At 38.9% G+C, this 25,779-nt stretch overlaps 1 protein-coding gene across 13 annotated transcripts in view; it reads left to right on the top strand.

Moving 5' to 3' along the window:
• The first annotated feature begins 11,187 nt into the window (after nucleotides 1–11,187).
• Nucleotides 11,188–25,779, top strand: part of LOC123454767 — a 63,167-nt gene continuing 48,575 nt past the window's right edge. For 2 of the 13 annotated variants that reach the window (XM_045134125.1, XR_006633476.1), the window contains exon 1: nucleotides 11,192–11,403. The gene's annotated coding sequence lies outside the window, so the exon portion shown is untranslated. Of the gene's footprint in view, nucleotides 11,404–25,779 lie in introns of all 13 variants that reach the window. The other 11 variants (XM_045134124.1, XR_006633478.1, XM_045134130.1 and 8 more) reach the window with 9 other exon arrangements.

Raw genomic sequence — 25,779 nt, 5'->3', positions numbered from 1 at the left:
TATTTTTGAAGGTTATATCTGGTAGTCTATCTCCAATCATAAAGGTTTCTATGGCACCAGCTCATTTTGGATTTAGTTTTGTGTTTGTTTTTTACCAACCCTCCTCTTACCCTCCCCAGAAACCTTTCCATCCCCATTGTCTGGGTCTTGGGTTGCCTATCAGATATGTTAGGAACTCCAACTGGTCCAGATTAGGAAACACAGATAAGTGAGACCATGTGGCATTTGTCTTTCTGTGATTGCATGAGTTCACTGAGTATGATCTCTTCCAAGTCTATTTTTCTACAGGTTTCATTGTATTGTTTATTTCCCATTGTGTAAGGTACTGCAACTTCATTATCTATTAATGCAGCAATGGGCACCTGGGTTGATTCCAGTTCCTAGCTATTATGAATTGAGCAGCTATAAGCATGGTTGAGCAAATATCTCTGTAGTGACGCATGGAGCATTTAGGATAAATGCTCAGTAAGGGAATAACAGGCTCTATTGGTAGTTCTATGGTCATCCTTTTGAGCTATCTCCATACTTATTTCCATAGTGGTTATACAAGTTTACATTTCCACCAACAGTGGATGGGAGGTCCTCTTTCCCCACATCCTCACCAACATTTTTTGTTGTTAGGATTTGTTAATGATTGCCAGTTTTACTGGACTAAGGCCAAATCTCATAGTTGGTTTAATTTGCATTTTCTTAATGGTTAAGGTTGTTGAACATTTTCTTAACTGTGTGTTAGTCATTTGTATTTCTTCCTCTAAGAATTCCCTATTCAGTTTTCTGCTCCACTTTTTGAGTGTTTTTTTTATTGTTTTTGTTTGTTTGTTTGTTTTTGAGTTCTTTGTAGATTCTAGACATTAGTCTTCTGCCAATGGTACAGCTGACAAAGATATTCTCCCACTCCGTGGGTAATCTATTGGCTCTGCTTATGGTATGTTTGTGAAAAAGCTTTTTAGCTTAATCAGATCCATTGGTTGAGTGATTGTTTAATTTCCTGGGCTACTTAGGTTTTGTTCAGGAAGTCTTTTCCCACTCCTATATCTTGGGGAGTTTTTTCCCCTATTTTTTCCTTCCCAGTAGGAGAAGAGTTTCAGGTCTTCTCTTGAGTTCTTTAGTCCATCTGGAGTTGATTTTTGAGTATGGTGAGATGTGTGGGTCTAGTTTTATTTTTCTACATATGGTGATCCAATTTGTCCAACACCAGTTGTTGAAGATGCTATCTTTTTTCCTGTCTTCTTTATTGGCACCTTTGTCAAAGATCACATAGCTGTAGTTACTTGACCTAAGGTCTGGGTCTTTAATCCTGTTCTCTTTGATTTGTTTTTATGCCAGTACCATTCTGTTTTGTTACAATGGCTTTGTAATACAGCTTTAGATTGGGTATAATGATACTTTCTGAGTTGTTTCTTTTGCTGAGGATATGTTTGGATATCCAAGGCCTGCTGCCATTCCATATTAATTTTGAGATAATTTTTATAACTCTGTAAAAAATGATGTGGGAATTTTTACTGGTATTACATTAAATCTGTATATTGCTTTTCATAGAATTGCCATTTTCAAAATATTAATTCTAGCTATCTAGGAGCATGGGAGTTCTTTCCATATTCTCAAGTAATCCTCAATTTCTTTCTTGAGTTTTTTTATGTTTTCATTATACAAGTTGTCCATATCCTTGGTTAGTGTTATTCTAAGGTATTTGATATTTTATTGCTACTGAAAAATGGGACAGCCTCACTGATTTACTTCTCTGTATATTTGTCCTTTGCATATAGAAAGAGTACTGGTTTTTATTTGTTGACTTTACATCTTGCAACTTCACTGAAGCTCACCTTTAAAAGTTTTGAGAAGGAGACCTTTGGGTCATTTATGTATAGGATCATGTCATCTGCAAATAGGGCTAATTTGACTTCTTCCTTTTTAATTTGTATCCCTTTCATTTCTTTCTCCTGTTTTATTGCTTGGGCTAGGACTTCTAGTGCAGTGGTGAGAGTGGGAAGCTCTGTTTTATCCCCAGTCTTATTGGGAATTCCTTGAATCTTTCTCCATTAAGTATTATTTGGGCTTTAGATGTTTTATATATAGCCTTTATTGTGTTGAGATGTAAACCTTCCATACCTATTCTCTCCAGCATTTTGATAATAAAATGGTGTTGTATTTTGTCACAGGCCTTCTCTACATTAATTGAGACAATCATGTAGTTCTTATGCTTAAGTTTGTTTATGTATATTACATTGACTGATTTCTGTATGTTGAACCTTCCCTGCATTCCTGGGATGAAGCCTACTTGATCAACGTGGATAATGCTTTTGATGTGTTGTTCAATTTTCTTTTCAAGTATTTTATTCAGAATCTCTACGTCTAAATTCATCAGGGATATAGGCCTATTGTTTTCTTGTTGCATCTCTGTCTGGTTTTGGTGTTCAGGTGATGTTAGTTACTTAGGGTTAGATGATTCTTGTTTTTCTAATGCCTTTAGGTAGACAGTAAGTTTATTAATTTGGGAACTCTATATCTTTGTTATGAAGGCATCTAGCACTATAAATTTTCCCCTTATGGAAAGTTTCATTATCATTCAATGTGGTAAGTTGTGTTTTCATTATCATTAAATTCTAGAAATGTTATAATTTCTCTTTTTATTTCTTCCACAGCCCCTTCATAATTTAAAAGTGTGTTTTTCAGTCTCTAGGAGCTGGTTCAGTTCCTGATGTGTCTCTTGTTGTTAATTTCTAGCTTTAAAGCATTGTGATCTGATATGATGCAGGAAGTGACTTCAATTTTCCTGCATCTATGGGCATGCTTTATGGCTTAATATATTGTCATTTTGGAGAAGGTTCCATGGGCTGCTGAGAAGAATTTGTATTCTGTATAATTTTGGTGGAAAGTTCTATAGATGACCTATAGGTCTAGTTGATCTACGATGTTGTTGAGCTATATTATTTCCCTGTGATTTTCTGATTGGATGATCTGTAGATGATAATGGAGTATTGAAGTCTCTGACTATAATGATGTTGGCATTTATTTCTGTTTCTTTTCAAGTAGGTATTATTTTATGAACTGTAGTTGGCACATGTAGATTCATGACTGTGACATCCTCATGTTGGATAGTTCCCTTGATGAGTAAGAAGTGGCCTTCCTTGTCCTTTTTGATTACTTTTGGTTTGAAGTCTATTTTTTATCAGGTATTAATATAGCAACACCTGCTTATTTTTTATTTACATTTGCTTGGAATATCATTTTCCAACCTTTCACCCTGAGGAGGTGTCTGCTGTTAGTGGTGAGGTAGGTTTCTTGCAGGCTGCATACAGAGGGTCCATTTTTCTGATCCACTCTGTTAACTTGGGTCATTTGGTGGGTGAGTTAAGACTGTTAATAGTTAGAGTTATTACTGTTAGGTTTGACCTAATCCATGCTGTGGTGGGGTGTTTTATGGGGTTTGGTGCTTTCTTGGGCCTTGTACTTTTTTGAACATGCTATAGTTTGGGGATCTTCTTGTTGGCTCTTGAGATTGGTTGTTTGTTCTGTGTGGAGTGTTCCTTGAAGTATTCTCTGTGGGTTTGGCTTTATTTTCATATAATTGTAGACTTGACTTTTTTCTAGGGAAGTTTTCCTTTCACCATCTATTATCATGGATGCTTTTGCTGGTTATAGTAGCTTGGATTGGAATCCATAGTTTTTACACTTTGAAGTGTTTCATTACAAGCCCTTCTGGCTTTAAGAGTTTCTGTTAAGAAATCTGAGGTCATTTTGATGGGATTGCCTTTGTATGTAGTGAGTCATTTCTCTCTTACTGCTTTTAACACTCTTTCTTTGTATTCACTGTTAAGAGTTTTAACTATGTTGTGCTTTGGAGATTCTTCTTTGGTCCTGCCAGCTTGCTCTTCCACGAGCTTCTTGTATCTGGATAGGCTCCTCTTTTGAGAGACTGAAAAATTTTTCTTCAGTAATTTTGTTGAATATGTTCTCTATGCTACTTGCTTGGATTTCATCTCCTTCTGGGTATACCCATGACCTGGATGTTTGTTCATTTTAAGGTATCCCACAGGTCTCTAATATTCTGTTCACATGACTTGTTGAACTTAGCAAAGTTTTGGGCCACCTGATCAATTTATTCTGTCTTCTCTTCCAGCTCAGAGCTCAGTCTTCCACATGAGTGAGTCTGTTAGTGAGGGGTTCTAGAGAGGTTTTTAAAAGCTTTATTTGATTTATATTTTTCTATTGTGTTATTTTTGCTTGTGTCATCTCTTTTTATGAGGTACGATTTTAGTTCCAGGTCTGATTTTCTTGATGCTTCCTGGAATTCATTCTTGCATTTGATCATGTCTTCATTAAGCTTCATCAATTTGTTATTGAGATCTTCCATTTGTTGACTCACATTCACTTCATTTCTATCTTTTCTGAGGCTTCTAATGTTTTCTTCAATTAAGTTAAGCATAGTGTCAAGAGCTCTAAGAGATAATTCTGCTCAATTTCATTTATATGATTGCTTCCAGTTCAGCAGTTCTTTTGACCAGTATCATATTGCTTTCTGTGTTTTCATTTTGGGATTCAATTTCTGTTGATTTTTCTATGATTTAATTGGAAGATTCCATTGTGAGTCTAGGCATCCTTGGTGGCGATCTCTCAGTTTTTCTGTCTTTTCTTGTTTTTTTTTTTCTTGTTTTTTTTTTTTTTCATTGTAGGGTCATCAATGGGTGTTCTGTTTTAAATGTGAACTGGATTGGTGTACAATGGGGTCATGACCACAGATATGCAAATTGTAGAGATTGCAAGTACATGGAGGGTACTTGGGAACTGGGAGCTGTGTCCTACTTGTTCCACTTGCACACACTATTCAGCACACAGGCATCAGGGGTTGGTGAGCCAGGAGCCCAGACGCTGGAGAGCCAGAAGCCAGAGGCCAGCTCCTAAAGTGGCCTGAAATACCTCTGGTTCTGGGCAATAGAGATTTGGCTATCCAGGAGCCAGTCAATCAAGAAACCAGTGCAAAAGTCATGCTTCTGCAGTCTACATACAGGGAATAGGCTTCCCCAAGATAGTGTTAGGGGTACTGGGACCAGGGAAATGGGAAGTGGGGAACCAACCAGGAGCTCTGGCCTATGCACCTAGCATGGGCACCCTCTGGAGCAGGGGACCTGGGAGTTGGGAACCCAGGGGCCATTCAGTCAGGAAAGCAGAGCAAGGGGTAGACCTCTTTTGAAGCTGCCCTTTTAGTATTCAAAGGAGAGTTAAGATAAGCAAAACTTTTCTATAGGAAATGTGTTTTCTGAGCACTATCCCTACCAACTCATTTTCATGAACACTTTTGTTGTTAGTTGTGACTTTTAAATTTCTACATATTCATGAAAAATAAAAAAAATTGTCCACATTAGTTCCAATGTGTGTGTGTGTGTGTGTGTGCGTGTGTGTATGTATATATATGTATACACACACACATATACACACACATTCATACACATTAAGGAAAAATGTTTTCTCTCTATACTCTACTTTTCCTTGATTATTTCTTTACAATTCTTGAATTTAAAAACCTGAATTAAATAAATGGTGATATTTGACTGCAAGTCTATGTTGCAAAATTATGTATTTCAAATGCTTTTAAAATATATCTTACCTTGTTGTTACCTAGTTGTTATTTGTCATCAAACAAACCTAATGTTTGTGAAGTGTGACTATCTTGAAATAAAGTCTTCCAGTGTCTGACTCAATAGTTTGCACACATCTCTTTGTTTCTCTAGATGCACTGAATTACTGATAAATCTTTCTCAATGAATGAAGCAAAACTGAGCACATTCAATAAAGGCAAGCAAAAATTACCAGCTTTGGACTTCCCTTCACTGCCAGAAAGATTCTGTTGAGTCTTCCAGCAGGGGATCTTACGTATTAATACCCCACCTGGAAAAGCTGACATGTTGAAAATGAGATTAACACCTTCCTGTTTTACATTAACTAAGGCTAAAGTGTCATTTGCCTTATCAGGAGAAAATATTCAATACTGATGTGATGGGGTTGAGAACAAGGCATGGTTTTAAGGAAAAAAATGTTAAAATATAAAGTAGGATTTTTGCTGTGGTAGTGGCAGTAGTGATTCTTTGAAGATAAATACCTCATTCAAATAAAAATCAAAACAGTAAGTATGACTCAAAAACTAAATACATACCCAGGTAGCCCAGTAGCTCCTTTTCAGACCCATGGCAATTGATACAGCACAGAACTTGTCTGAGTCATCTCAAAACGTAAAAACTAGTCAGCCATGTTGGCACACGCCTCTAATCCCAGCAGCTAGGAGGCAGAGGCAGAAGGATCACTGTGAGTTAAAGGCCAGTCTGCGACTACAGAGTGAATTCCAGGTCAGCCTGGGCTAGAGTGAGACCCTACCTCAAAAAAGCAAAAAAAAAAAAAAAAAGAAAAAAGTAATCATAGGTATTTGTTGCCAATTCCAGACCAGCCTAGAAGCAGAAGTGCTAATATGAATGATTTATTCATTCTGATATAAGATAGCACTTTGCAATTCTCTCACTTCACAATCCATCTTGTTTTTTATTTTCTAAAGAAGAGTGTTTAGATGGAAAAGTATTAAAAATTCTAATGTAGGAAAGACTTGAGATCCATGTCAGATACAAGTGGATGGGTGTTAGAGGGGATCAAGAGTGGCATGATGCTTAGTCAGGGGCTGATGCAAAGCTGGGACATTGTCCTCAGTTGATGGCATAACTGGACTGAGTCTGGCCCACTGGGTGGGGTGTGGGAGAAACCAGAGAGGAGGAGGTAAGACCTTCACCCTCTATGACCTGTGCTTTGGTCATACAGACAGACACCAGAAATGTCTACATTACAAAGCCCACTCCAACAGGTGATAGAAGAGAAGGATAGACTTCCACAGCAGGAGTCCTGAGGGAAATAGTAAATTTCCCAGAGGAGAGGTGCTATGAACTGGAGCAAAATGGACAGAGTATTAACAGGTGGGAAGGGAAATGGTGAAGCCAGCTTTCTAGGTAGACTGGACTCATGCCTTACATTTTGACACCATGATCACATAGGACATTATGGTTACATAGACACCTAAAATATTTTGATAGGAAATATGTCATCATGGAAACTAATGCAGGGCATCCACTTTAACTGAGAAAACTTTGTTCCTATACTGAATCTGCAAGAGGACTAATCATCTCAACAGTACTTGAGGCAGAGCAACTTATAAAGAGAAAGGTTGATTTTGGCCCACAGTTTAGGGGGTCTGTTACCTCGAGTCTTTGATGAGGCAGTGCATCATGGCAGAAGGCCATGAGAGAGACAAAAGGACACGCAACCTATGGGCAAGATGTGAATAAGAGAAGGACGAAGAAAGTGGAGGCTCACAATGCCCTTTGGAGGACTTGCCTCAAACCTAAATTCTCCCAGCAGGTCTCACCTCTTAATGGTTCTACCACCTTCCACTGGGATCCAAGCCTCCACTATGTGGTTCTTTGGGGGACACTCCAGATTCACTCTATAGCAAGTGGTAAGAAAAAGAAATAAAGCCCAGATGTCATTCTCCTGGCTGAATGTCTACTATCCAAATCTTAAACATTACACAAAATGCACCAGTAGCTATTGTTCTAATTCATTTCAGGGGCTTGTAATTGCTGCTACGTCTTGGAGTCTCAATGAAAAGGAAGGGAAGGGGAGGGGTTGGAAAACACATGTGATTTTTCAGGATTGCCAGCCAAGTGAAGTTGGAATTCCTCTCTACTTTCATTTATTGTCGCAAGGTGACACTGGTCTGTACTGTTCAAAGGGAGCTGAGGACTGGCTGCTTTAAGTAGCACAAAGGAAGGTAACTTAACGCCTCCCCAAGGAGAAGCTGAAGAGGGCTGTGCTAGTGGCTGGATGATAATAGCAATGATAGGAATAACAAAACCAGTGTGAGATGGGTGAGGAAGGAGTTCTGATAGCTGGGTATGAGGTAGGAGGAAAAGGTGGTATAACCCTCGCAAGGGTTCCAGGAGGATTTGCAAGTGATGCAAAAATCCAAACTCGAGCTGCTAGGAAACATGCAGGGACACAGCCAGGAGCTCCGAGTGCACAGCACACATTGCATCATCAAGATCACCGAGACCCGAATCCTCCCGGGAAGTCATGTCTTTTTGTACTAGATGTTTTGAAGCTGAGCCGGGGTGGGGGTTGTTCCAGGGAGAGTGAAAGAGGAGGGGAGAGTCTCTGAGAAAAATTAAGCAGCCTGAAAGGAGGGTAAGATGATGAAGATAAATGTTTACCTCTCAGATGCATTGTGTGTCTCAAAATGGACCTGTTTGTGAATAGTGCTGCATCCATCCTTCAAGAATGTGGGCATTGTGAGCAAATTGACTGTCTCAGATGATTTGACACATTTTGATTTCTGCTTAGGAAAATATCTGTTAATCCTGTTAGAATGAGAAGGAGAGGATCCTGGGCAGAAAGGCACAAGATCATAGCATTCCCACCTTGTATGCCCACTCCCAATGCCAAGGTTGTAAAATCCCAGCTATGTCCAAAAGACCTCGTGCCTGGTTGCTGACCTGCTTGGCATTTTAGGAGGATGCCCCCTTTCTACCTCCTCATTCCTTGCCTGGCATTGGCACAGATCAGGACAAGCCTGCGTGGCTGATCTCCCTGTGGCAAAACCCCAAATAGAAAATATATTGTTTTGATGTTTTTCTTTCAATGTATTTTTCCTTCTATCGTCTTTCTGCTTTTCTTCCTCTCTCCCACCCTCCTATTCTTTCTTCTTTATGTGGTTTGCTGTTTGCTAAACTCCAACTTCAGGCCATTCTTTGTGCTTGGCAGAGGAGGCATTTTTATTGTTTGGCAACTCCAGGGGGGATATGGTGTCTATGATGTTGTCTAGGCTCAATCTCCCCCTGGAAGGTTAACAACCTCCACCCTGTCTCTCAAAGGAGAAAAGATGCCAGCCACCCTCTTTATCCAGAAAGCTGGTCTGCTGGTGCCTGGGTGAACTATGGGCTCCATGCTGCAATTCAACTTTGAGGGACCAAGAGAAGTTACCTAGAATCTGAATCTATAGAGTACAAATGAGAGAGAGAGAGAGAGAGAGAGAGAGAGAGAGAGAGAGAGAGAGAGGGAGAGAAGGGGGGGAAAGAGGGAGGGAGAGAGAGAGAGATTTTCCCTCTTCTAACTCCTTTGTAAAGAAAGGTTGTTCTTGGGGCAGCACCTAAGTCTGATCAAAGGGTATGTTCCTCTGTCTCTTGAGCCAGCGCTGGAGCACAGCATGAACCTAAAAGTTTGCACTCACCATCCTAGAAAATTGTATTCATTAAGCTCTACCGACAGACAGTCCTACCCAGATTCTGCTCCATGCCAAAGCAGCGTGCTGCTGTTAATCCTCCTTTATAGATTAGGCAGTAAAATAAAGAGGGTGGGGCTGGAGAGCAGGGGAAGTCTGCACACTTGTTTGGAGAAGAAGAAAAGGAAAGAATCAGGGATCACTTGTTCTGTCCTTCATGTCCTAAGTTGCCAGGACTGTCCAGAACAGAGAGAGGGAGAGAGAGAGAGAGAGAGAGAGAGAGAGAGAGAGAGAGGGACTCTTTAGCGTTCACAGTATTTTCATTTCCACAGGGTAAGTGCTACATGTAAAACAGGAATTTAGAGACAGGATCAAATACATGTCTTTCACACAGTGGCATATCGTTATTTTGGGGCTCCTCTTCTCTCTGTGCGTAAAGGGGGAAGTAATAATCACAGCTGACATTATTGAGCACTTACTAAGTGCCAGGCAGGTGGAGTGTTATTGATGCAATCTCCTTTCATTCTCAGAGATGCCTACGAGGCAGGTCCTCAGGTGACGATCACGTTGCGGTTTTTAGAAAGGGGAAGTGACTTGAGTAAAGGTGACAAAGCTGGGATTTGAACTGGAAACCTCCCAAACCACACTCGACATCGATGCCACCGTACCCTCTCCAAAGAGTTCCATTACCAGAGTGTTCCAAAGCTTTCATTTTTAAGATTTTGGTCACTACTCCTTCATAAGAGTTCTGCCGTTATCGTAATCTTACAATTTCCTGCAATCACATCACAGGGTTTCTTGAAGGCGGGGATGGAGTCTCCCTTACCTTCGAATCCCCCGCAGCTCTTAAAACAAAGCCTCTTGCTCAGCATGGGAGCCACGCGATTATTTGTTGAGCCGCTCTTTACATTACCTCCGTCTCTAAACAAGTCCCCTTCCCCAACACGGGGGGCTTTCCTCTTCTTCGCAGCCGGCCCCTTCTTGTTTTGTTTTTGACGGAGTGATTGTGAACTGGGGGGACATTGCAGTTGCCTTGTCACTTAGCGTGATTTGAAAGTGAGAGTCTGTGTCGTGCTTTAGCCTGCCCTCAGCAATCAGGCCTCACACTGGTGAGGCGGCTCTGATTGTCGCCTTATTTGCATTGATGAGGATGAGCCAGCTGCCGAGGCACACGGCGCTGCACCTGACACAATCACCGAGTTCAGGATTAGCGCGGGGAACCAGGAATCCACTGAGCTGCGCCACAATCTCAGCCCCACATTAGAGTCACTCATGCAAAATGACCCAGATTTGCAATGAGTGCAATTAGCAATCCAAAGATGCATGTTAATTTGTGGCCTAATGTTTTTCTACATTTCTCTAAATTAAAAATAATCAATATACTCGTTGCTAGATGAGCTTGGACATGAAAACAATTCAGGGAAAGAGGTGCTTGGAGGAAATGGTGCAAGCCCCAGAAAATACATTTCTTTGGGTAACGTTCTTTCCTCCCCAAGTATGGCATCACATAGGGCAAGGGCTTTGTGGTGCCATCCCGCTTTTTGAATCACTAGGCAACTATGTTATAAGGTTAAAAAAAATAATAAAAATTACCATAGCTATATTATGTGGGGAAGGAAAATTTAAACCTTAGAGAAAGATTTGAAATGTTGTATTAGATATTAATATTCCTAGAGCTATGTTTGGGTTACATTACAACCACAGATATACAGTTATTTCAGGACATCCTAAAAGTACAAGAGATTGTGTTGAATTTTTATTAAAAAGAGTTTATAAATCAAATTGAATATTCTCAAACTCTGGGCTGTGTTTCCATATGTTCACAGTCTATAGGTATTGAATGGCTTACCTATACTTTAGTGTGGGGGGGCACAACATTTGCAAAAATTGAATAAATGATCATTCGAAGCAAAAGCATGCAGTTCAAAAGCTAAACCTCCCATTGGAGAACAGAAAATTTAATGAGCTTTTAATGGAATGCAATGCTCAGAGTAGTAAATTATTTGTTAGTTGACGATGCAATCAGCATGCTGATGAAGGTTGCTTGGTTTTTTACTAAACATTAACTGAATGAAAACGGGTAGTGCTTGTTCTGCTTGGGGGGTTTTAAGGAAGCAAATGGACTTTCAGAACAGAGATTGTCAATAAAGGTGAGTGCACTCCAGGTGTCATTTGAATATGATGATAAAATACTAGTGATAAATATTTAAAAAGCATTTTAAATCCACAATGTTCGCCTAGTGTATTGTGGACTCTGTTTAAAGAAACAGTGGGCCTTAACAGGCCTCACAACAATCCCTCTATCTCTCTCTAGAAAGAAATATCTAGATCTGCTTTCTTTTATTGCAAAAGAATGAAGGGGGTGGGTATGCTTTGAAAATATAAACTAGCAGACTCAGGAATTAGGAACTATTTGGGAGTTTGGAATATTACAAAAAGAAAGAAAAAGAGAGGAAAAAGAAAAGAGGGAAAAGGACAAAAATCAAAACAAAGAAAAAATATTTCTGTAAGCAAGTGAAAGATGACATCTGTTTCTCATGATAGACTCAGATAAAAAATGAATTAAGTAGTTTCAATTTTCTGATTCTTTAAAATACTTGTTATTAGAATATATATAATTTTACGTTTGTAAATGATGACATTCTTGGGGCAAAGTTATTATATGTAATATTAGAGTTAGGTTCTGTGTAATTTACTATGTCTGATGAGGAATAAAAGAAAAAGAATAAAAGCTGGAAATAAACAATGTAATTGTTTTTGGTTGCTAAGATTATTAAAACAGGATTTGTAAAAATATAATTTCTTAAATTTCAGTCAATCTGTACGTTATCATCAATTATTGTTTATGAGAGAGGATTTATCATTAAATCTGTTTAAATTACTAGACTGGTTTTTCCTCTCAAACAAGGGGTTTTGTTTGTTTTTCTTCCTTCCTATTGAAGAATCATAGGTTTGTAGGTTAATTTTCTTTGCACTGCTACAAAGTTCTTTTTCTATAAATCCCAATTAGTTTCATCATTGGTGATTCTCTGGCAATGATCAGGTACCCTTAAAATCCGATAAATAACTACCTCTCACTTTTAACTATTCCTGTTTATGACCCAAGAGGTTAAAAGCCTTTGACTGGCATTTGACTTCTGACCTCATATAAATGTTATCTTATCAGTTCCTGCTTGTTAACTTGCATTGAGTGCTTGTCCCTGATGGCTTTTAGATAAAGGGTTGTGTTTTTTTCCCCCTTTTTTCTTTTTAATATATTTCCTATAGGAACTAAACCATTTGCTTTGTTCTGTGCCAAGTGTACTCAAGAAACACAGCTGCTACAAATCTGTTATTAGAAAACACCGGGTATCTTTTTATTTATTTCCTACTTTATTTTAAATTTAGCTTTATGGGTTGGATTTTATGATTAAAATATATTTATTATAATTAATGGTAGCAATTGTTAGTGATATTAATCCTTCAGCATGTTTGTTGAGAAGCTGGTTAGCTTCATATTCTCTTCTCTGAAAAATACAAAAAAAAAATAGCTTTGCATTTTACACCAGCATGAGATAAGTTAGAGAGATAATTTATGGAAATCTTATCTCCCCAGACTTCAGAGTTCTGCCTAATGAGAGAGTCATCACTAAGATATATCTGTTTTAAAAAAATCAAATTCAGGCCATGAGTAGTGCATTCTCTCACCGTTGGGAGGGGAGAGTGGTGGCCTGGAGCCCTTCTTTGCCCTCCTGTTCCAAGAATTAGGAAAGACTCACGCCTTATATTTCATTTGCAGTTACGTGTGCATTGTTCACACGTGTGTGCCTACTCACTAGGCACCAACCTAAAAGCATTTGAATGTTTGCATTTTAATCTCTCCTTCCTCCATGGTATCTAAGGGTATTGTGGGCACCGGTTAGTGCCCCCCTAAGCAGCATCATTTACAAATGACCTACAATGTGATTTCTAAACAAAATTTTACATTAATTTCTATGTGCAAAACAGGCAGTAAGGAGGGGAGAGAAGGAATAGGCAGCCATCTTGGAGTCATTCTGCCTCTAGCATCATTCTTTCTTCTTCTAACGCTCAATAGTTGGAATATTATCATTATTTTTAATTGGCTCTCAACATAAAGCATGAGGTATATTCAAGAGGCCTTTTTATTTGTGTTTGGAAGAGAAAGAAAGTTGTAACCTCTTTGGGCTTTAAATAATAACTGCGACTATAGACAAAGTACACCTATTATTCTCCTCCCTCTAAATAAATATACATATAAATGAAGCATATGCCACAGCGTATAAGAGACCTATTAAGGGAAACAAATGTCTATTTGGACCATTCATTTTCTGTTATCTAAAGGATTAATATGTCAGTAAAGTTATCCGCCCTGCCTCCTCCCCCATTCTGTCTTTTCTCCCCAAACACACCCTCATATGCATGCCCACAAACACACATTCACACACTGCTCCTGGGGAGGAAAGACAACCTTGGAAACTTTCTTTGAAAAATAGGAATTCCCTACCCCTTAGATGATAAGTATTAAAGAAAGACCCTATAAAAGCAGGTTTTTATGACTTTTGTTTCGTGTGTGTGTGTGTGTGTGTGTGTGTGTAGCTGCTCTAACTCTGTAATGTCCAGCCCTGCTTTCATCAGATTCTGCCAACACACAGGTTTCGTGCCATTTATCCCAACTTTTCATTTCAACCTCCGCTTTTCTCAGAATGGCCAGAGTTTAAAATCTACAAAAGCAAAGGGAAAAGAAAAACCAAGGCAGGGGGACAAACAAACCAACCCCCAAACTGGTGCTGGTATTCACAGCACTGACACATTCTCCAGTGTTTTCCCTCTAGTTATAGCACAAAGGCTCCTTCTTCCTGTTTTGATGTGTTAAAGACAGAAAAAGAGAGGATTCTTGGAAGGGGTAAAATAAGAATTTGGAAAGTGCAAGGGAAGTCACTTCTCTTTTGAATGTCCAGCATGCGTCAGTAGTATGCAGACATGCTACAGTTTAATTTTAATTAATTTTTTTTTATTGGAAAGGGGGTGAAAACTTTAAGCGCATTCTATGGGGGGCATTCTTTTTGTGTAACTAGCAGTGCATTGACAGCCAATCATTTTACTGCCTCTGAAAGGAAAACAAGATGGCTAAGTCCCTCTGAAAAGGGGGTGAGGAGATCAATAACAGATTGCTTTCAAATTTTGATATTGAAAGAAAAAAATCTGTAAGTTTTTACTCCTTTAGTAATTTAGTAACCTGAGCTAATTTTCTATATCATGTCATCTCCAGATTGTTTTACTGAAACAAGTAAGATTTTAAACAATAAACGACAATCTGGTTCCTAAACACTTGAACTCTATTGTCCCAATTCTCTGAGTTAAATCCCATAGTTCTTTCTGATTGGGCTTTGTATCCTAGATTTCTTTCTTTCTTTCTTTTTTTGTTAAAAAAAACCCAAAAACAAGATTTAAAGGTAAAAGCTAAAATGACCACAAAAGTGGTGAAAGTTATAGTATGCTTCATATAGACATATGATTTATGTTTTAATATCTGGTCATAAGTATTGGTATATCTAGGGAAGAAAAGAAGTGTTTCCTCAAACTAGTTTCTATACCAGTGTAGCAGTGTGAAGTTGGACTTGGAACAAGCAGATGAAGGGAAACCAAGACCCTCATTTTGTGTGTGTGGCTGTCTCTATATTCCAACTTTACAAAGTTGCCTAAGAGTGTACTGAGGGGATTGCTTATGTGCACACATGTTTATTAACCTATTTCAAGAATATATTAAGAAATACAGTCCATTTGAGGCCTTCTCCTCCTCCCCCGCATCTCTCTCCACAAACGTTAAGCTAACTCAGGCAAAAGCAGAGGCTTTGTGATACTGTGGACCTTTGCTTCAGTAAAAAAAAGTTGAGAAGGTGGAGTCAAAAATCTCTAAAACTTTAAGACGCAAGTTATTATTGTCATTCCTCTGGGATGTCTGATGAGAATGGGTTTCTAGTTTCCTCTGGTCTGTAGTCTCTTTTGTTTCCTTACTTTTGTAAATGAGACATGTCCCTTCCTAGTATGATGTTAGATTTGGGAACACTCTCTGGTCAAGTCTCACTCTCCCTCCCACAGCTCAGTTGGGATTTGAACTAGGGTTGGTTTCCCTTGCTTTACAAAATCTTTGTGGCTCAGACCCAGAGAGTCAGACTTTTCTCTGGACATGCACAAAAGTTTACACCCAAGATCATAAACTGTGTTTATGTCCTTATGGGAAATGAAACTGTAATATCCACAGGCCTATGATAAGAGGGGCACAGCCTGGACATACACCTTGTCCTATTCCTCTTGGCCCTGTCTGCCCTAAAGAATGCATACATTCATTCCCAAAGTTGCTGCTGCAAAGTGACCAGCTAGATGCTAGCAGGTCAGCTGGCCGTCCTGTTGGACAGAGGGTCTATAAATCAGAGGAATGTTGGTGTGGTTGAAAGAGGAAGGTAGTCCAGCCTCAGGGAAGGCCCGTAAATCTCTCCTGGAGCTTTGTTCCCAATAGATAGGGGTGTGGGGGGGTGAGACTTGGGGTAGCTCTGGGCTGTGAGCTGTTATCAGTGCCCTGGCCCTCCTGCAGTGGGTGCTAACTTCTTGTGCGTGAGAGCTGCCGCCCTTCCCAAACATCGGCTACTTGGAGAAGTCAAGCGCGGCTGAGCCCTGATTTTCATTTAATAGTCAAAACCAAGATGCATTTGGGCTATGATGACAGGACAGCTCCCTTGAAAAGATTATTTGAACTACAAAGGCATTCATTTAGGGCTAGCAATGTTGCAAAAGGGCCTGCTAGAAATTAGCAGCCTGTCCTGGTATTTGGAGAGCAAGAGTGACAACTTATTGGAAGTTCTCAAGGAATCATTTATATTTCACACTCCACTAGGCAGCTGATTTGAGATTGTCTGTTAGCATAACAAAGGCTCCGAGCCTGTGAACTTCAGAAACCTTTCGACCTCTTAGCTGCTGGCATGAATAGCCCCCAGTCCTGCCTATAGAGATCTCCCAAAGCTCCCCTGTTCGTGGCTAAATTGTTAATCAGGGTAATTTAATATAGTTTTCAATATGCCTCATCTCTTATTGGGAAAGGTATTCACAGCTTCCCTACCCCTGAAAAAAAAGTTCTTTTATTCAAGTGTGAGAGGGGCAGCTGCAGACAGACCCCCATCTCTTGCTTCTCCCCCCACTCCTTCTTCCCAGAAGCAATGTACTGAGCTGTAACCACAGGGAAGGGACAGAAAGGGGAACTGGGATGGCATTCCCTTTGCATGCACTCTACCCTGAACCTGAAACTCCGTGCTGTTTATACTGGGACCCAACAAAGACCAACGACTTGGCCATAACTGAAACCTCAGAGCCAACCCCCCCCACACACATACACACACTCACACACTCATGCATACACACGCGCACACACACATGCACACGCATGCACAAACACGCCACACCCTGTTCTCCATCCTCTTTTTACCACCACCCTTCCCCTCCCCCATCAGCTCCCAACTCAGCTGCTCCTGTGGGCAGGGACAAACACATCAGACCCCAAGGCCTGCTCATTTTCATTTCTCTCACTTATCAGAAGCAGCGCACACTGGCCTGCACACTCCTTCACACAGCCACACTCAGCCTGTCCCTGCACCCACTCCCAATGTCACACACACTCTCTCACCAGCTCCCTCTCACACTATCAATTCACATGCACATTAGTTAACTGAAAAGAGCTGGAGCACAAATATATTCATTTTAATCCAGTTAAGACCTAAGAGGTCTCATAGGACATTATTCAATAGTTTGAAAACCAAGTCTAAAACTCAGACGTGGCTACACTGTTTCATCTCCAAGAGGCCTACAGCAGGCAGTTCTTTCTACAAGTGCGCGTCCAAAAGATTAAAAAAAAAAAAAATCTGCAAGCAGAGGACTCAGTTTCAAGTAGACACTATTAAAATATTGTGCTGTTGTCTTTGTTAATGACTGTTTCTGGGGACTCTAATGAAAGAAAAATATGCAATCACTAATTGTGTTTTTTTACATTAAGATGGGAAAATACAATCTCTTAATCTTATTTTAACTCTGCCCTTTGCACGTGAGAATGTTAGATCCCCCACACAGCACACCTGAGTGGGTTGGGGGTGCTGGGCTGAGATTCTCTGTGTGGTGGTGCTCTGCTTTTGTGGGCCTTGAGGCCCCATGTCTTTGCCTCACGTCTTGCTTGCGTCTGGCTCTGGTTGATGTGTTTGTATCTTCACCTCCTGAACTTGGAGGAGGGTGAGGTCTAGCGCCTGAAGTATTTTCACTGATTTTTCTCTAGGTTGGAGTTGTCTTAGATGAGGGTTGGGAGACATCCTCCAGGCACTTGGGACCCTAATCTGGCCCCTTAAAACTGCTGGGACGTGGGAGACAAATTTTTGTTTATGGTACCAGGGAAAGGGCTACAAAACCTTCAAAAATCAAAATACAAATACAGCCTTAAATTTTCGTACACAAAATAAAGCAAATAGCCCAATTTCTTTCCTAAGATAATTTCTCTAGTTATTAAAAGCAGCATTTAAAAAATAGGTTACCTGGTCAATTAAATATCTAAATAGTGTCCACAGGTGACATGTTGAAACAGAAAATAAAATAATTGTATACAGTTATATAGCACTGTTTAAATCCCATTTTTTTTCTTAAAAAAAAAAAAAACCTGACAGCTTTAATTTCAGTGCTGTGGAAGTTTTGCATTATGAGTGTTTTTTATCAATAATTTATGCATTATTCATTTTCCTGATGTGCTTTTGGGTTCATTTTATTCTTTAAGAAATGATATTCATTTTCTTGATGTCTTAAATCTAGAATATTTAAAAATATTAACTGATAGCTATTACAGATGTGTAGATAAATATTGCTGCTTTTTCTTTTAAAATGCCCAAAACATGAAATCATTAATTCACAGATTAACAGAAATTTAACTTTCATAAGATATTTATAGGGAGGAAAATTCTTGTGGCTTAAACTTAAGAAAGACAAAACATTCAAATGGCATTTTCAATGCTTTTGCTTAACATTGCTTTCATTAGCCTTTTCCTCATTAGAATTTATGGTCCATGTCCATCACTGCACTTCCACATCTCTGATTTCTGTTAAATTTTCCAGCAGAGGTTAATAAGTACAAAGGAGTAAAAGGCCTATTTGCTTTCATCAAAGGTGCTCAATATTTTAAGATTGTTTATATTTGCATTAGAATTTTTCCATGCTCTTAATTTAAATTATTAAAATTAGACTGACATTAATTGTACTTGGAGTTAAAAAAAAGTAACAGAGGGATTTTTCTTTTAAGGAATAAAGTAAAACAACACAGTTCTGTTGAATTATAACATTTTGCTGGGCTTGAGCCATCTTCTGCCCTTTCTAGCATGGCACTGTTTGGGTTTCATATTTGTGGAAGAACAAGGGTTTGGGAGTAGGGGATGTATATCTGGAATGGTGTTTGACAGGGGGAATGAACAGACACCAGGACAATTATATTACAATCCCATTGGGAATGCCAGCACCAAATTTAGCCAGACTGATGGGGTACTGTCTAGACGGTCCCTTTTGTGTATCAGCTGTTTTTTCCCTGCTTTATTGCACTGCCTGAATGTGTGAGGTGAGCATGCATATGGATCCCAAACATGGCCATTCCTGCAGCCATACATTGCTATTAAACTTCTTCTCATTTGGCTAAGAGTCAAGGATTATGTATTCCCACTGTATTCCCTTTACAATATTTTGCAATTAAAATGCAGCTTCCACATTAGTGGTTTAACAAAGGTCATATGACAAAGTAGAAGGTGCCTAGCCTATTTCTTTGTGTGGAAAAATTAACCAGGGCAAACATTTCTGTCTTCTCAAATATGCCACCTCTTTTCTGCTGAAGTAAAAGAAAGCCAGAAAGACAAGAAATGAAACAGTGGAAGGGAAGGGGCAGAATACATGTGAATTGCCACCTTTCCTTTTCCTTGTGAAAAGGCCAAAGGATAAACAGAGAGAGAATATTGCTTAAATGTTTACACTGTAATTAACAGCAGTGTGGGTGTGGTGTGGTGTGGTGTGGTGTGTGCTGGGTTTCTGCCTTCTTTTCCCTTCCCCTCTCTATCTGGAAAACCAAATGGAGCCTGATAATCAGGTTCTTATGAAGTCTTAGAAACACCAAAATCTTGACTATATGGTTACAAACTGCCTTACTATTTTGGTCAGATGGGACATTAGAGAAACATTTCATATCGGGGCAACTGTTGGGGTTTTGTTGTTTGTCAGTATAGGGTAGGAAGGATAGGGTTTCCTTAGAAATGTGTGAATACAGTATTGCACATTAAGGTCATTGTTCACTGGAATAGACATGCCACCCTAAATAGGATACACATTTCATGGGTGATGGGGGCTAATAATTTGAAATGAACACCAATTAATTGCAATTAGAAAGTGAGAGAAAAACACATTAATGCTAATGAAAGTAAGCATGGGATCCACCTCTCTTAATAAAGGTTTCTTAATGGCTTCTGCCTATAGACACCAAAAACTGAAAAGTATGTGAATGTGGAATTCTACAAAACATAAATCATTGCAAGTAAAATCCTTGCCTTGTGTAAGAGTCCAAAAGAATGCACCGCTCAGAAGAGGAGCCCATATTCCACTGCCCAGACAACTTTGTCAGCAGAGACACACAAACTTCATTTGGAGCAGGAATTCTGTGGCACATCTGCTGAATTTATTTTCCTTTGAGAGAAAGAAGAAAAAAAAAACTTGGTGGAAGCCATAGAAAAAAATAATTTTAAATAGTTATATTCTTGTTCCATGTATTCATTTTTGTTAGTAGGTCTTAAAATAATTATTTTTAACATTTTGCTGCTATAATTTAATAATTCACCTACTAAAGGACATTAGACTTTCTCCATCTTGGGAGCAATGGATGTTGAAGAAAACTATAGAACAGTAAATTGTGTTACTGATTTTCTCAATAGAATAGATGAGAAGTGATCTACTTTTTGGTTCAAACCATCATGTAAGTGAATCAATAGTCCAATAGGATGGAGAGCAATTTCTGGACTGGAAGCCAGGTAAGCTCGAATGCCTGACAGCGAACATGGAGGCCTTCATCGGCACTTGGAGGCCTTGGTGTCAGCAGCCTCTGAGGCCCAACTTTGGGATGGTAGAGAAAAAAATATCCTGAATGGCAGTGGGGAGGAGTGATGGGGGAGCAAGAGAGAGCAAGTGAGAGAGAAACAGAAGAGAGAAATAGAGAAAATAAAAGGAAAATGAAGCTCGGTGGGTTGATTGGGGGTGGGTGGCATGCAGGGACACTAAGTGAGGGAAGAAAAAGAGAGCAGAGAATGAATATTCTAGGGATTGTTTCAATTTAAAACAGAGTCGCTTACAGGAGAATACATTTCAGTGGAGCTGAGCCAAAAATAATTACAGAGATTTTCTTGTTGTGTTTTGTGAATGAAGAGCATTTTTCACTCTGGGGATGTGGAGTGAGAAAGCCCCCGAGCCCAGAGAGTGGGGTGCTGCTCCTGTGCCCGTCTGCCTCCACACCCCACGCTGGTGGCAGGCCCTTCTTCCTTCTGTCCTCCAATAGCTGTTGGCACTGGGTTGTGCAAGAGAGAGGGAAGAGGCAGAAGCCCTCCACTTTTAGCTGGATTTTCTTTTCTGACAATCGCCTGTTTACTCTGATAAATCTGAAGTATTGAATTGGAAGCAAGATGGAGGTGGGGGAACAGGAACACCTATTTTAGGTTCTAGAAATAAAGTTGAGCTATTTACAACTAAGAACATCCCCATGTTTGAGGTACTTGAAACTTCCTTTGGGGTTTGTTTAGCCAATTACATCTGTGTTCTTTTTCATCATCAGTAGCAAGCTACCAGATAAAGTAGTCTCTCAATTTTCCTCTGTGATACAAAAAATATCCTGGAATCTTCATTTAAAAAAAATAAACAAGGAAAATATAATTTGTTAAAATAGCTTGAGTTCTGACTGAATTTTTTGTGGAAATAATATAATACACTCTTCACACAAACAGGAACAAAAAGCTTATAGGAAATATACAAGATGTGAGGTGAATCCACTAACACTGATAATAGTAATCATAAACAACTCAGAATTATTAATTTTCTGAAGTTAAACCAAATCACATACTGAGAATAGCCTGAATTGTCTGAACCTGGGTGTTCTTTCCAGATCTCCCATTTTGGGGTGCTAAGCCATATTGAAGACTATACTCTCACCTTGACCGTCCGTCAATGGTAATTGTGCATAACCCTTTCATGTCTGTGCTACTTGAGTTTTTCTTTTTAATGTTATGCCATGTTATGTATCGAACTTCAGAAGTTGTATAAATTAACATGTGGTTTTATTAAATTTTTATCTGCTAAGGTTTAACAATTTAGTGACCCAGCAGCAGAATGGCATGGAGTTGTAAATTTAATGGGTTCACACTGAAGTGACCTTGATATGAATTTAAAGCAAAATTTATGCTATATACATATGTCAATAATATCAAAAGATTTTAGGTATCAACATCCCAGAAAGTAGCGAAATTAACCATTATTTCCTGTAAAACTTTTTTCCTTTAAAACTTTTGTGAATTAAAATATCATCTGTTTTCTATCAAAGGACTATTAAAATGTATAGTAGTGGTAAAGTTACATAATTCTATTATATGAGTAGATTTTACTTCTTAAACATGAAAAATGTCTCCATATACATGGGACTTTATTTAGGATTTTGAAAATATGTTTAAAAGGTCATCATTACTATATTTTTGTAAATCTGTGAATATGAGTTTTATGAATCCACATTTAATTTCATTAATCATATTGATTCACTTGATAGTTTTCTCCCCCTCAATTCTTCTATCCCCACTTACATCTCTCAATTAAAAGCATTTCTTTCATAGTGATAGCTTAATTTTTAAGTCAGATTTTACAAAATAAAACATTCAGTGGTTTTAGAATGTGTAAAAGCATTCAATAGATTTGTTAGAAGTGGTTAAATGAATGTTTAACAATTTAAAGCAGTTAGCCACACTAACCTTAACATTATATTAAAAATCCCGGAGTTCCAAATGAATAGTTCTACTTTTTAAGAAATATAGTTATTTGTATTAGGATAACTGGAGCCATCATATGCGTACCCTAAGTCTAAGTGCTTGAGATTACTAACTAACAAATATTAATTTTTAAAAGAAAAATTACGTTAAAAATGAAATAATGCTGAGTGTGGCACTTGTAATCCCAGCACTTGGGAGGCTGAGGAGGGAGGGGAACCATGAGCTTAAGGCCAGTGTTGACCACTGAGTGAGTTGCAGGTCAGCCTGGGCCATATAATGAGATCCTGTGTTAAAAATTAAAAGCAAAAGCAAAAAAATAGACCAACAAAAAACAACAACAGAAAGAAGTAACATTCACAGTGGCAAAAAAATTATTAATCTTTGCATGTATTAAAAACCTTAGTAGATATGAATTAATATTAGGTTATACTGCATCAGTGAAGTTATTGTGACAAAATATTAGTTTACTAAGATATTTGGAGTATTGAATAAAGTAATTTATTATTAATGACAATGTAATTTATTATGCCAACATATGTCTGTCTCAACAATTACTTATAAGATAAAGGGATAAATTACAGATTTAACTGATAAAGCTCCTAAAGATGTAAGTGGAAACTGTGGTAACATGAGCTTACAGCCCTTGATACATGCAATAAGATTTCTATAATTTATAAAAGTACCAGAGACATGTGTGTACTGATATATTCAATGGAGTTATATTTATCACTTGTTTATACTGACCATGATACAGTAAAATGGATTTTTAAGTTATCTATCTTAACTAGTTTTTTTTTTTCCCCAGCTCCAAATTACCAAACCAATTTCAGACTTTAGTAACTCAAATTCTAAATTGGAAAAAAAGTTACAATTCACTTGAAGCCAACCATGGAAATTGCCCGATAGGTAGCCTTATTTGTTTGTTCTTTTCATTTTCTAGTGGTGTGGAGCCCGGTATATGGCTGTAGGGACAGAGGCAGCGACAAGGAGCAATTGAAAGGATTAGGATGGAAACTTCCTCCGGCTTCACAGGCCCGTGTGCTGCCCACAGATGGCATTATGCCATATAGATAAGATATGTTAAATATTAAGACTTTAAAAAAGAGCCTTACACTCCTGAAAATTCAGAGGCGATGCTGAGCTTCTTTCTTTACACCGTACACCTCCCTGCACTGGCCCACTTCATGCCATAACCTCCTCGTTCTTCAGTGTGGTTTTAAGAAGTGTTAAACGGAAGTGCTGATCTAAGCCCAAATGTAGCTGCACTAGCTGTTTTGGCTGTGAGTTCATTCATGGTGTGGATTTAGTTAGAGTTTTGAACAGTCATGGTTTAGAGCAAGGAAACAAAATACTCCTGGCTTTACTGGGGTGGGGGGTAGTGTTGGGCATGTGTTAGAGCTGAGTGAGGACTGTTGTGTTAGAGATGCTTGCCTTCTGTGAATCTGTCTACACGTCACTGATGAGCCTTATAATGTATAGAATCGTATGACATATTGCAAATAAACCCTGTAAGCCTTTTTCCCTCCAATATTAAATGCTATTTTCTATATCTTGGACATCTGGACTATGAATTAATTACTTATGATAATAAAAGCTGACTCCCAATAAGATATGCTAGTGATCCTTGGTGTCTGTTTAATCGTAACCAAACACTGCCTGGTAAGTCTGAGGTGCCAGGAAACCATATTCTTCCTAAAATATTAGATAAACTGATAGTCAACGCAGTCACTCAAGATAGGAGTGTAAACAGAAACAGCAGTCACTATATGCGCCTTGCACACAGGGCTGCTGTACCATGGGCAGCGTACAGAGCGCTGTCATGTAAAAGTGTGGCACCTCTGTTTGAGGAACCAGCTGCGTTAGGAAGGGTTATAGAATGGCTTGTTTCCCAGAGCACATAAAGCCTTTTCACATGCTTTTCTTCGAAGAGTTTCTCCTCCCAGTTAAAAACTGGTTTCCATCACACAACTGCATAATTATTTTTCCTCAACCAGCTATAATTACTTGTTTTGTGTATCTCTCGACTAGAGTGATTCAGTGTTTGCTGTGCTACCTCATAAAATGCATCTGCATTAGAGACATGTGAAAAGAAGTATTGACCTTATGTAATCTATTGCTGCATTGGTAGGGCACACAACACTAATTCTCTGCAAACGGCCCAAACATCTCCATCGCTTGGTATTTTATGTGAGCGTAAAATTGGGAGCAAAACTGAAGAGAAGAAACTCGCAACATGGGAATGACTCAGAGCACAAAGGAACCCCCACTCCCGGGGCTGTGCAGTGGGTGGTGGAAGGAAAATGGCCTTCGGGGGGATGGGTTGCTAGAGCCCTTCATAGAAGCCCTGGGTTGAGTGTGGGTCAGATGTGCAAAGCAAGAGCTCTCACAGTTGTTAAGTCATCCAGGATCACCTTATCATTTTGTGCCGGGCACCAGGGTCTCCTGGGATGACAAGGAGAAGGAAGCAGCGTCTCCCTCTCCTGCCTCTCTCCTCTCCTCTTACGTCAGGCCTGCTCTGTCTCCTCTTCCAACTCCTGTCTGTCACCCTGCATTCTTTCCAGTTCTCTAAAACCCTCGTCTCCCAGGTCCTCCTTGACCACCACTCTCCACTGAGATCAACAAAAAGAATCAGCTCACTTAAAACAAATTAGTTTAGGCCAGAAATAAATGATTAGTGTGTGCCTTCTTAATTATTTTTTTTTTCATAAAAATGCACCTGTGGCACTGTCCTTTTCCTAATTAATTTTTTAGCAGCATATAAAATAATAGGTTACATTATGACATTTTCAGACATATATACCTCTGCAGTGTGCTCATATTTATTCCCCCCCCCGCCCACCGACTACATTTCCATGTCACTCCTCCCTATATAGCATCAGACTTAGAAATGATTCAGGATTTTAAAGACACACCTCAAAGAAAACAGGAGAGAATTGAAGTGCAGTTCAATGTCCCCAAATTTATTTATCAATATATGCAATGTTAAATGCAGTGAAGCCCTTGTGAGAATACTTTCGTGCTTACTGATCCCAGGGTGCAGAAAGAATTAGCTTATCCAGGAAAACTCAAAGTCATAATTAGTCTTGTGAATTATAATAATCGGGTCTCATCCTGCATTTCTCTTTCATGTGGTACTCCCAGTGGGAGTTCTGAATGAAAAAGGACCATGGGATGAGGCATTAATAATGGCATACCTGTGAAATAGGAACATTTTTCTATTGTGCCAACCAGTAAAACTAGAAATCTGTCCTTCATTGTTCTTATATTCTTCAATTAAAAGAGTAATGTCACCATATTTTTCCAATTAAAAAATTTAGTTTCAGTTTTTAAAATAACTCTCAAAATTAGGAAATAAAAATGAAAGTTTTCCCCCTAAGCAAGTCTATATCTTCCTCTTTGTGTGGTTATAGATATAAAGCTATAATTAATTTTTCCTTTAAAAGTTTTAAATGT

This window comes from Jaculus jaculus, chromosome 14, assembly GCF_020740685.1.
Source record: "Jaculus jaculus isolate mJacJac1 chromosome 14, mJacJac1.mat.Y.cur, whole genome shotgun sequence".
Lineage (NCBI taxonomy): Eukaryota > Metazoa > Chordata > Mammalia > Rodentia > Dipodidae > Jaculus > Jaculus jaculus.
Note: the sequence above shows the minus strand (reverse complement) of the source record. Positions and strands in the feature narration are given on the sequence as shown.